Below are 12093 nucleotides of genomic sequence, written 5' to 3'. Positions count from 1 at the left end.
AAAATCTTTTCCTACACCAATGTGTTCAAGAGTTCTATCTAACCTCTGTTCCAGCTGGTTCAGCATTTCTGTTTTAGTATTTAGATCTTTAATACATTTGGATTTTAGTTTAGTGCATAGTGACAGATATAGGTCTAGTTTTAGTCTTTGGCAAGTTGAAATCCAATTTCTCCAGCACCATTAATTAAAGAGGCTATCTTTCCTCCAGTGAGGGTGTTTGGCACCTTTATCAAAGACGAGATGGCTGAGTGTGTCTGGAGTTGTTTTGGCATCTTCTGATCTGTTCCACTGGTCCTCAGGTCTGTTTCTTTGCCAGTACCATGCTGTTTTATCACAGTAGTTTTGTAGTATAGTTTCAAGTTGGGGATTGTAATACCCACTGCCATGTCTCTGTTACCTAGAATTGCTTTTGCTATTCTGGGTCTCTTCTTGTTCCAAATGAATTTTTGGATTGTTTTCTCAAGGTCCATGAAGTATGCTGCTGGGATTTCATTTGGGATTGCATTGTATCTATATAGCAGTTTTGGAAGTATCATCATTTTCACTATGTTGATCCTTCCTACCCAAGAGCAAGGGATGTCTTTCCATGTTCTGATATTGCCTTCAATCTCACATTTCAAAGCACTATAGTTTTCAGAGAAGAGGTTTTTGATTTCTTTAGTTAGGTTAATTCCTATGTATTTCAGATTTTGGGATGCTATTGTGAAAGGAATTGTTTGCCCTATTTCTCTCTCAGTGAGTCTGTTGTTCATGTAGAGAAAAGCTATTGGTTTTTTTTTGTGTTGACCTTGTATCCAGCTACTCTACTGAATTTGGTTATTAAGTGTAGAAGACTTTTGGTGGAGTTCTTGGGGTCTTCTATATAGAGTATCATGTCATCTGCTAATAGTGACAATTGGAGTTCTTCATTTTCTATTTTTGTTCATTTTATATCTTTCTCTTGTCAAATTGTCGTGGCTAATGTTTCCAAAACTATATTGAACAGGAGTGGTGATGGCGCCATCCTTGTCTTGTTCCTGATTTTAGTGTGAAGGAGTTCAGCTTTTGACCATTTAGTATGATACTGGCTGTTGGTTTTTCATAGATGGCTTTGATCAGATTGAGGGAGAGACTGTCTATTCCAATTTTTTGTAGGGTTTTTATCATAAATGCATGTTGGATTTTGTCAAATGCTTTTTCTGCATGTATTGGGTTGATCATATGGTTTTTATCCTTGGCTCTATTGATATAATGTACTACATTGATTAATTTGGGTATGTTGAGCCATCCTTGCATCCCTGGGATGAATCCCACTTGGTCAGGGTATATGATCTTCTTGATGATCTTCTGCATTCTATTTGCCAGTATCTTAGTAAGGAATTTTGCATCTATGCTAATTAGTGAAATTGGCCTTTAGTTCTCTTTTTCAGTTGGGTCCTTCTCTGCTTTGGGGATCAAGGTGATGCTTGTTTCCAGGAATAATTTTGGGAGTATTGCTTCCCTTTCAATTTTGTTGAAGAGTTCAAAGAGTAGTGGGAGTAGTTCCTCTCTCAATGTCTTGTAGAATTCAGAAGTGAAGCTATCAGGACCTGGGTTCTTCTTAGTTGGTAAGTTTTTAATTATGTTTTTAATTTCATTGATTCATTTTGGGTTGTTTAGGATTTTTAGGTCTTATTCGTTCAACTTTGGTAATTCATATGTATCTAGGAATCTGTCCATTTCTTCTGTGTTTTCCATCTTATTGATGTGTAGTTTCTCAAAGTAGGTATTGGTAATCCTGTGGATTTCTGCTGGGTCCATTGTAATTTCATCCTGTTCATTTCTAATTGCATGGATTTGGGCCTTTTCTTTCCCTTTTCTGATAAGTTTGACTAAGTATTTGTCAATTTTGCTTATTCTTTTGAAGAACCAACTCTTGGCTTCATTGATTTTTTTGTATCATTCTCTTAGTCTCCATTGTATTGATTTCTGCCCTGATCTTTATAATTTCCTCCTTTCTATGGGCTTTGGGTTTGTCCTGCTCTTCTTTTTCTAGAAGCCTGAGGTTCAGCATCAGGTTGTTTAATTTGGCTCTCTCTGTTTTCCTATTATGAGTATTCACTACTATGAACTTCCCTCATAAGACTGCTTTCATTGTTTCCCATAGATTCTGATATGTTGTATTGTCATTGTCATTGAAGGAACAATGTCATTGTCATTGAAGGAACTGTCTGATTTCTTCAATTTCCATTAAAGAAAGAAATCTTTCTTCGTGACCCATTGGTTATTCAGAAGTGTGTAGTTTAATTTCCATGTGTTTATGAAATTTTTGAGGTTTCTTTTGCTATGGATCTCCAATTTCATCGCACTATGTTCTGATAATATATAGGGGATTACTTCAATTCCTTTGCACTTACCTAAATATGTTCTATGAGTCAGTATGTGGTCTATTTTGGAGAACAACACATGTGCAGCTGAAAAGAATGTGTATACTGATTTTGTGGGGTGGAATGCTCTGTAAATATCTGTTAAGTTCATTTGTTCAAGAGTTTGATTGCGTTCTAGTATTTTGTTGCTTGTTTTTTGTCTAATTGATCCCTCTATTTGTGACAATGGGGTCATGAGGTCCCCCACTACTATTGTATTAGTGCTTATGATTTTTCATGTCTGTAGGTATTAGTTTTATATAGTTGGGTGCATTATTGTATGGTGCATAGATATTTATGATTGTAATCTCTTCCCCTTGGATTGTTCCCTTTACCAGGATGTAATGCTCTTCTTTGCCTCTCTGAATCAGTGTCAATTTAAAATCCACTTGTTCTGCAAAGAGAATAGCTAGTCCTGCTTTTCACTGGGTTCCTGTCTCATGGAGTATTGTTTTCCACCCTTTAACTTTCAGTCTATGTGTTTCTTTTTGAATTAAGTGTGTTTCTTGTATGCAGCATATTATTGGCTCTTGCTTCTTGACCCATTCTGCCAGTCTATTTCTTTTGATTGGTGAGTTGAGACCATTAACTTTTATGGTTATAGCTGATACTTACTGAGTTATCATTGTCATGACTTTTTCTTTTTGTTGGATTCTCCCCCTTTGCATGTAATTTCTTGTCATGCCCAGTGGATTCATTCTGCTGTGCTTCCTGGGGTTGTGATCCTCGTTGTTTGCCTAGGGTATTGTCTCAAATTTTTTGGAGTGCTGGTTTGGTATTCATGAAGTTTCTAAGGTACTCTTTGTAATGAAAGTATCTTATTTCTCCATCAATTTTGAAAGATAGTTTTGCAGAGTACATCAGTTTGGGTTGGAGATTGTTTTCCTTTAGGGCTTGGAATACAGCACTCCAAGCTCTTCTTGCCTTGAGGGTTTGTGTTGAGAAGTCTGCTCTGATTCTGATGGTCTTTCCTTTGTATGTGATTTGTTTCTTTTCTCTCACTGCTTGTAGAATTTTGTTCTTCTGTTGGGTTCCTGGAATCTTAACAATTGTATGCCTTTGTGTAGATTTTTTTTTTTTTTTGATTAAGGCTATTTGGAGTCCTATATGCCTCACTTATCTGTATGTCAAGTTCTTTTCCCCTGCTTGGGAAGTTTTCTGCCATCACTTCTGTGAACAGTTTTTTATGTCATCTGCACTCTCTCCTGTTTCTTCATTACCTCCAAGCACTCTTATGTTATTCTTCTTTGCATTGTCTAGCAACTGCTGCATTGCTTTCTCATGTTCCCTTACAATTTTAAAGCAATTTTTCTTTTCCTGGTCACTAATTGCAATCTTATCTTCTATATCTGAAATTCTGCCTTCCTATTGGCTCATTCTGCTGCATACATCTTCAATGGAGTTTTTAATCTTGTGGAAATCTGTTTGCATTTTTTTTATAGATTCCATTTTTTTCCTATGTTGGGATTCCATCATGTTCCTAAGCACCTCTATTTTTTATCTGTGTCCTCTATAGATTTTTAATCATGTCTTGCACTTATGGCACTATCTTTGCAGTTATCTGAGAAGTTATTTCTGATTTCATTTTTTCCAGATCCTCTTTCATTGCTAGTTCAGGGAGTCCAGGTGGTTGAGTATCAGAGTGTTCAATCTCGTTTCCCTTTGGGTTTGCTGTAGGTGATCTGGAAGTCTGGTTCTGAGGGTTGTTTACATGTTTTCTCATTTCAATGGGGTGGTGCTTCTGGCACCTCCTCTGGACTGGGAGCTGTGGCACATTGACCTGGAAGCCTCCTCTCACTGGGAGCTGTGGCAGGCCTACCCAGAAGCCTCCTCTCTGCTGGGAGCTCTAAATGATATTTTCGTGCTTTGGTTACAAAAGGGGAAGAAGTGTGTTAACACTTTAATAGATTTTCTATTTTTTATTTTTTCATGATAAGTTTGTTTAATCACTGTTTATATTTGTGGTGGTCTTGAATCCTACAGTTGAGCTAGTTATAATAACTCTACTGTAAAAATAAAAAAAAATACATGTTAATAAAATTGGCAGGTAAAAAAGCTGAAGTTAATATTTCACTGCTGTTCAGTGAAATGATTTTCTTTCTATCACATGAAGCTTAAAGACATTACCCATGATCATATAAAATTAAAAATATCAAATACAGATTAAAAATTAATAATTATATTTCCCCAAGACAATGGTACTTAATTATTCCTTTGTATAAATTCCAAACATATATTTAGCTATAGAAATTTAGTAGGAAAGGTTGAAGGTGATATTTTATTATAAAGGAGAAAAAGATGGAATATCTAATACATATTATTTCATCATTTTGGAGGGAATAAAAAATGACAAATTGTTTTTTCATAGGTTTTGTTATGTAGCCCAGGCTGGCCTCCTACACAGATTCCTCCTGCTTCAGCCTCTGGTGTGCTGGGGTTACAGGCATGCATCACCACATCTAGGAAAAGATAACAGACATCGTTTTAAAGAATATAGTCATCACTTCATATCTACAGGGAATTGGTTCTAGGATCCCTCAAGATACCAAAATCAGAAGATGCTCAAAACCCTAATATAAAATGAGATACTATTTTCCTATAATCTATATTTCTTCCTATATACTTTATTTTTTTATGAGTACATGTTTTCCAAATATAATGATCACATTCATCATTGAGAATTTGTACCTGTACGTAATATATCATAATTCTTTGTTTTTCCCAATTTCCTTTCCCTCCCTTCAAAGTTTTCTCCTGCCTGATTTATAAACACTCTGTTTCCATTTTCTTCTTCAATGTTCTTCTTTTAAAATGCCTTCTCCCTTCATTCCCTTCCTGTCCTGTGTTCTCCTTCCCACTTTAACAAGTTCTTCCTACTTCCCAAAATCTATCCTTTATTTTACTCCATGTTTACGTTTTGCCTTTTCTGAGATAGAGAAACAATCTGATATTTAGACTTTGTGTCTGATTTATTTCACTTAAGATTATAACAACAAGGCAGATCCATTTACCAAAACCATCCCATTTATCCTTCTTTATGGCACAGTAGTTTTCCATTGTATATATATACCACATTTTCGTTATTCATTCATCTGTTGATGGGTATATGTGGTGTTTGTAATATTTAGGTTTTATAAATTTTGCTGCTGTAAACATGGGTGTGCATGAATCATTGTAGTATGATTACTCTTTACACTTTTGGGAAAATGCCTAAAAGAGAATAGCTGGGTTTAATGGAAATTCTAGTTTTAGTTTCTGAGGAATTGTCATACTGATTTCCTAGCAGTTGTACCAGTTTATACTTCCACCAACAGTGCAGAAGGGGTCCTTTATCCCCACAGCCTTACTAGCATTTGTTACTGGTTGATATTTTGATGATATCCTTTCTTTCTGGAGTGAGATAGAATCTCAGTATTGTTTGAATTTGCATTTCTAGAATGACCAGTGATGATGAACACTTTTAAATGTATTTATTTCTTGTTTGCAACTTCTTCATTTCAGAAGCATCTATTCATTTCAAATACCTATTTTTGGAATTGGTCTGAAAATTTGGTGGGTCTAATTTCTTTGAGTTCTTTGTATATTCTACATGTTAATCCTCTGAGAAGTAGATGGCAAAATTTTTTTCCCATTCTTATAGGTTGTCTCTTCACTTTGTTGGTGGTTTATTTTGCTTTCCAAATTCTTTTAATTTGACGTCATCCCATTTGTTGTTTCTTTGTAATACATCCTGTGCAATTGGGGTCTTGTTCATAAAGTCTTTGCCTATACCCATGTCTTCAAGAGTTTCACCTATTCTACTGACCAGCAGATTAAGTGCTTCTTTTTTAATATTTAGATCTTTAACTCATTTAAGTTATATTTTAGTGCATGGTGAGAGATGTGGGTCAAGGTTCAGTCTTCAGCATGTGGAAAGCCAGTCTTCCCAGTACCATTTATTAAAGAGGCTGTCTCTCTTCCAGTGTTTGACCTCTTTGTCTAAGATAAAGTGTTTGCATGAATTCCTGGATGTAAAGTCAGCTGTACATTCTAAAGGTTTTAAGGAGAGATTTGTAGTACCAAAGAAAATATTTTCTTTTGTCAATATATTTATAGTCTTCACAGCATGGAAGTCCATATTAAGTAAAGCAGCAAACTCAGAAAACAGAATTCATAATAATAAATACCACAAATACGAAGCAGTTTCTATTATTACTTTTTTACTATTACTTTCTATTAATTACATTACCATTATTTCTCTTTCTATATATTAAATAGCTGATTGCAGATAGTAAATTTCCCAGTATCCAGTCATACATAATTAGAGCTGCTAAGTGGAAGACTCATTATTAAAACTCATTTAGTTTACCTTCAGAATTACAGTTTTATTTAAATCACATAGAATTTTCTGATTATAATTTTTAAAATCTTATACTATTCTTGGATATCAAAAATGCTAGGGACTAGTTATTCTCATACAATGTTGTAGGTATTATGCTTTGATACATACTTTTTGAAGAAAACTTTTAATTTCAAATATGCTTACTGCTGGACTCAGTCTTTACACTTAGGGGCAATTATTATTGATTAACTCTACTTGATATTTTCTATTTTATTACATAAAAAAGCAATGCTTCTATGACTTTTGAGAGACTAACGTGTTTTGAAACTAGAATTTTAAACAAAATTGAATAAATATGAATAAATACTAATAAATCACTGGAATAAAGTACAGGTATTATCTAGACTATCTTTTAATGTGATTATTTGCCAATGGTGATAGCTAGTGAGGTTAAATTTTTACTTATAAATATATAGCTACTTTATATTGGTTTTGTAGAATATGACTTTCTTTTTTCTTTTTTTGGTACCAGAGATTGAACTCAGGTCCTTGTGCAGAATACGACATTCTGTTCACTATTGCAGTTATGAAGCTTTCCATTCCAGTTTTTTTTTTTTTAAATTTATGGAAAATAATCATGCAACTTCAGAGTCCATGGATTCTTATTTCTTTCAAAATTCCAGCTCCTCTAAATACACACATGCCAGTTTATCCTACTGTAATGAACATGAAGAGGCAAAAATTTTTGCCTCAGGAAGCTAAAGATATATTTGAAATTATAGTTGCTGAGTAAACGATAGAAGCGGATTAAATAAGTACCATTTATAACCCCCACCAGTGAATATTAAACCTCATAATAAATTGCCATAGGCTTACAGTAGACCAATCCATTAAAGGAAGAATTTTTTATTAAAAAGTAAACTAATATTATAATTAGTATTGATAAATTATTGAAATAGTACCAAAGTTTATATATTACGTTAAAATGTTTGCACAACCAGTAGTGACAAACCTGAGAGGCAACTTTCCTCCTACATAATTCTGTGTATAACATACTTATAATTATTTCCTAGATTTTGAGATTATGTAAATGAAATTATATTTTGGAGATCTTTCCCTGTGTGAAAAATAGACAAATCATTTTCCTTTTAAGTGCATGAAAATATTCTAAAAAATTTTCCCTAATAACAAACATTACTGTGTTCCAAAATTTCTGTATTATATAAAATGTTGCAACAGATGTCCCTAAGTACACAACTTTGCATTCTGTTGCCAGGATTTCTGAAAAATACAAGAAATAAAACTGATGGATGAAATTGTATGTATTTTATATGTGATTGCTCAATCATTCAAAAGAGCTCCTCCAACTTATTTAACCTTACAATGTATGTATGAAATGAATGTTTCCATATAACCTTTTTCATTATCAGCTGATTTATAATTGCTCTATACAATACTTCACAGATGTTTCATTTTAAATCTCATAGATTGTTTTAGATGTTGAACACTTTTAATGTGTTTATTTAGATTGAGGGTCATTTTATTCCTTCTTAGGTTAAATAATTCATATCCATAATAAGGACAGTTCATAAACTTTGATTATTTTTTCTTCCGTGTTTAACTGATTCCTTTATTTTTGCTCTGAAAGAAATCTGTATATAATCATGTTCTAATATATTGATTTTCTGATGTATCATAAAGAAATTATTCCAGTTTTCTTCAGAATATATCCATATTCATATCACCAAAACTTTATTTCATATTATCAAAGTCCATCTAAATCTTTCTTTTTAGATTTTCAAAGATGTATCTTCTTGCCTGTTAAAACCAAAAATATTGTTCAAATATTTTTAAGTATCATTGCATATTTAGTCCTTTATCTGTATAATTTATACATCTTTAAATAAAGAATAAATATATTTAGTTATTGTAAGTGTATGTGCAGTTGTGTGTACTTCACTGTTGAACTTATTCATTTGGTAGTTATTGTATGAGAAAACATAAATTAAAAAATTTATTTTTCCCAAATGTGTGTAGTTATTATTTCAATATCATTAAATATTTTTTAATACTCACATAAGTGTTACATATACCTACAAGATATATATACACACATATATAATGTATATACATAATATATGTGTATATATACATTATTTACATAATACCTGTGTATATGTATGTGTCTTCTAGTATATGCATGGATTTTCTATTCAGTCAACACCTTGATTCATTTATTGATGTGAACTGGAATCAGGACACTGCAATAAAAGCATCTAGCTAAAAAGTATGTATGGGTTTTATTGGCCTACTATCCTCTGGTTCATTTTACAAGCTTCACAGTACAGGTTAATTTATCACAAATATAGCTGAAGATGAAGTTCAGTGGCACTCTACCTGCCTGGCAAGTACAAGGTCCTGAGTATGAGTCCCAGTATTAGAAAAAAAAAATTATCACAAATATTCTTGGGCCAGGATTCCTTGGCATTACTTGGTAGCAGGCAGTAACAATTCTGTCACTGTCATATAGCTAATTGGAGCCATATTGTTTTGTTAATGTTTTTTAGATGTACAATTTATAAAAAACTATAAGAATATCATCTTGTCATTTCATTACAACAGTAAACAACCATGTTATTATCCAAACTTTCCATGTAAACATAAAATAACATATATATCACTTAGAAAAATAATATCCTTAAACTTTAGTAGATCACATAGATTTAGACTGTAAGTCCTTTGAAATCATTTGTTTATGTTTTTGTTTTTTTGAGGCAGGATTTCCCTATGTAGTTCAGGCTGGCCATAAACTCACTATGTAGCCCAGGCTGTCCTTGAACTTGTGGGGATCCTCCTGCCTCAGCCTCGCAAGTGGTAGGATTACAGGTGTGTGCCACCATGCCTGGCAAGATCATTTCATTCAAATTCTTTATTGCAGATAACTACAACAAATTTGAGCCTTTGAGATTTCCATCATTAAACCTTGTATCACATAGGAATCATGGCAAAACTGGCCCAATATTGGATCTTTGTATCCTTAAATAAGTTTGAGTTCACATAATGTACTCTGCTTAATACTTTCCAATTTATTTCTTTTGAGGCAATAAATGAAGTTCTGAGAATTAAAATTTTATGGTCAGCCAATGACAGGAGCAAAATTTAAGAATGAACCCTAGATCTTCAATTAACATGCAGAAAATGCACAATCATATTTGTAATTTTAAAACCCTGTCCAAAAGCCCAATGTTTGAAGAGGCTATGCCCTTTTCAGGATAGAAAATATGGATTATCAACTAGACAACACTGTTCAACTTTACTGTCCATATTCACTGCCAGCACCTTAGAGCAGTGAGGGTGAATTTATGGCAGGTGTGCCACAGCCGGCTGTTTGTTCTCACTGAAACCTCTAAAAGCTTTACCCTGGCCATAACTGCCCTAGAGCTACATTGTGTTTAATCAGTTTATGAAAAAGGTTAAATAGAACCACGAAAATAGAAATTATCCTGTTACAAAGAAAACAAAAGTTGCAGTTGAATAGTGTTTTGAAATTGTTCATTTAAAAGGAGATTGGCCACAGAATATTGTTGTCTAAGAATAAAAGAAAGTCTTTGGCATCAAGATCCAATTTATTATTTACCTTTACAGTACACAGTTATGTCCTGTCATGATCTTGCTTAAAAGGCTTTAATTAATAGCTCTCAGATAAGATAGTTCTACCCTTCTAAGAGAGATAATTTTAAGTCAAAACATGTATCTTATTCCATTCTTATAAATAATATTATCCCACCATTTCACAGAATTAGCCATGGATAAAGTTTCTTCTTGTTCTTAATAGAGTGAACTAACAATTCAGGGATGTAAGAAAAAGGAGGCAGAGGAGAGAAAGAAAAGTAGAAAGAAAGGAAAAAAAGGAAGGAAAGAAGGAAAGTATGAAAAGAAAAAGAAGGGAAATGGGATAAAAAAAGGCCACAAGGAAAAAAGGAAGAAAAGAGGGAAGAAAAAAGGAAAGAAGAAAGAAAAGAAAGAACATCATATAATCTAATCTGGGGGTTTTACCAATTACAAACAGAAATATTACACTTTTACTCTATAAGAAATTAAAATTCACAATAAGTAGTATTTGCTTTATTGTAGTTTTTATGATGTAATTATTGCAGAAAAGTGCATTATGTGATTTTTTTTCTTAATGTGGCTAAAATTACTGCAAATAAAAATAAAAGCATTATTTCTTATTTTAACAAAATACAAACAAGCCCTTTTTTTTCAGTACTGGGAATCGGACTCAGGACCTTGGACTTGCCAGGCAGGCATGCTGCCACTGAACTAAATCCCTGGCCCCCCAAAAAAGCACATTTTTAAAAGATTTGTTAGTAAACATTGAACAAGAAACTCCTGCCATCACATATGTACTCACCAAATGCATTTTCAGTTAATGAAGGAAGAAGCAAACACTAAAATAGTCTACTGGTTTTTCAGCCCACTGATTTTTCAGGCATTCAAGAATTGCAGTTGAAATTGTAGTGTTTAGATCTGGTGTGAATGGTTCAGAAAATATTCATAGCTTTATAGAAATCCGTGTGCTTCTTCAAACACCGTCAGCTCATGGTTCACATGTCAATCAACTGGAGTCAGAGATAAAGACAGAATTCACAAAGGCCCCACTGAGAATTGTTAGCAGCCACAAACATAACTAAAAGGAGCATCAGGAACCGTTCTGTTTACAGCAATTAACTGAACCCAAAGACCTGTCAGCGGTTTCAGTAGTATGGTCCTTCTTTGTGTATTTTCTTTAATATTCAAAACTTGCTCAAATAGTGTGAAAAATTGAATACATCTCCCTGCTGCAACTGACACATATAGTAAAGTTAGAAGCTAAGCTACAATGATGCATTTTAACACATCCAGGAGCTACTGCCAAAAGCAGTGTGTGACAGATAGCAGTGGCTGTGTCAAAGACTGTAGCAGACTTAATCCTCACCAAAACATATATATTTTAATGAACATCCTCAAATCAATCAGCAAATTACTGGATATCCATTTGACATTATTTGACTGAAATTTTCTTAATCATTCATGACACTGACTCAGTTTTAACATTAAATAGTGCAAAGACTGAACATACATTTTAAACATTTTAAGAGCTAGTTAAATATATGAACAGAACAGGGCTAGTTTTAGTTACATATGATGATATGGAATACTGAAGTTTATTTTTAACAAGCAGAATACTCCATAGCTCTCTCTGGATAATGTGAGTTAGTGGATGTTCTTCATTTACAGAAAAGAAATCCCAAAGGTTATCCTCCTTGTGCATGCGTCTGTGTCCCTCCCTGCAGTCTAAACCCAACAACTACCATCTCAAACGTTACCATGGGCCAGCCACACTGT

The sequence above is a fragment of the Heterocephalus glaber genome, unplaced genomic scaffold, assembly GCF_053883595.1.
Source record: "Heterocephalus glaber isolate CG9 unplaced genomic scaffold, H.glaber_assembly_v1.0 deba00000470, whole genome shotgun sequence".
NCBI lineage: Eukaryota > Metazoa > Chordata > Mammalia > Rodentia > Bathyergidae > Heterocephalus > Heterocephalus glaber.
Note: the sequence above shows the minus strand (reverse complement) of the source record.